Below are 1,385 nucleotides of genomic sequence, written 5' to 3'. Positions count from 1 at the left end.
GGGGAGCGGGGGGGGGGGGGGGATGACCCCAGCGAGGGAGGGAGGATGGATGGAGCAGGCACTCAGGTGGGGGCTGATAAAATGGCACTTGAGAAGGTTGCAAAGCTGTTGACGGCTCCCAACAGGCAGTAAAAAAAATAGGGGGGCTGGCGGGCTCGGGGGGCAGAACACGGCACCGCCGCAGCATCCCCTGCCACACACGCCCTCACCAAACACTGCTCTTCACGGCAAGAGTCGCACCGAGAGAGGAGAAAAAAAATAATCCTATCTCCGAGGGGTTTCAAGATGCCGGGCACAGGTAGGATGGCCATGACGTGCCAGGCTGGCAAAGCTGCCGGCGGCAGGGAGTTTAACACAGAAGCCCTTTATCCATGGCAGCACGACCCGGCCGTGGGAAGCCCCGGTGCGAAAAGCAATTGGAGGACGGCACCGACGCCGGCAAGCTGCAACCAGAGCGCCCCAGGGCGCAGCTGTGATGCTCCCTACCACAGCATCACACCCCTGCGGCGCCTCACCCCGCATCCCCCCTGGGCGCCCAGCTATTCCTGAGACATCCAACAGCACCGAGGGATTTCGTTCCTGTATTATTCACATTTTAAAGGGGGGGATTAAAAAAAAAAAAGCACTAGAAAGCACTTTCCCGGAGGCGCTCGTCCCCAGCCCGAAAAAAGAAGCGTTGCCGGTAAAGTGCTCCTTTTTAGTACCAAAAAAATAAAAGCAAGGGGTTTTTTGTAACATATGGCTACGTCGCTCTGAGTCCTGGCTGGCGGGTCGGGGACGCGGCCCCCTGTCCAAGGGCTGAGACAGAAGAAATCCGGGTTGGAGAGAGATGCGGGTGCCCGGAGCACCAAAGGGAATGGGCTGCCAACGTTGTCTTCCACTGAATGCCAGCAGGTCCCGGGGGAACCGAAAAAAACCCTGCCCCGGGGTGCAATCGGGCGCTCGGTTTTAGGAGCAACGCTTTCCCCCTCCTCCCGAGAGGCTGCCCAAATTTTCCGGGAGAAGGGGCAAAGGGGATGACGCAGCTCCGGACCGCCAAGCTGCCGGCAACAGAAGGTTTGGGGTAACAGGAGGGGGTTTTTTTGGAGGGGGAGCATGAGGCGGCAGAAGAGGCAAAGGGATGTTTTAAAAAGAAGCCTGGTGGAGATCAGGCTGCTGGCGGGCAGAGGAGGAGGAATAGGGCCAGATTCAGAAGGGATGCTCCATCCGGCACATGCTGGGACCAGTCACCCACAAAGGGGGAGAAGCCAGAGCCGCGCTCCCTGGAAAGAGGAGGGGAGGCAGGCAGGGAGAGGGACACCGGCGGGGACCGCTGCCGCCTCTGCCTCGCCGGGACGGATCCTGCTAAGCCGAATGGGGTGTGCACAGGTCTGGGGAGGTGCTGC

This window comes from Pygoscelis adeliae, unplaced genomic scaffold (assembly GCF_000699105.1).
Source record: "Pygoscelis adeliae isolate BGI_AS28 unplaced genomic scaffold, ASM69910v1 Scaffold4, whole genome shotgun sequence".
Classification (NCBI taxonomy): Eukaryota; Metazoa; Chordata; class Aves; order Sphenisciformes; family Spheniscidae; genus Pygoscelis; species Pygoscelis adeliae.
This window is presented reverse-complemented; position numbering follows the sequence as displayed.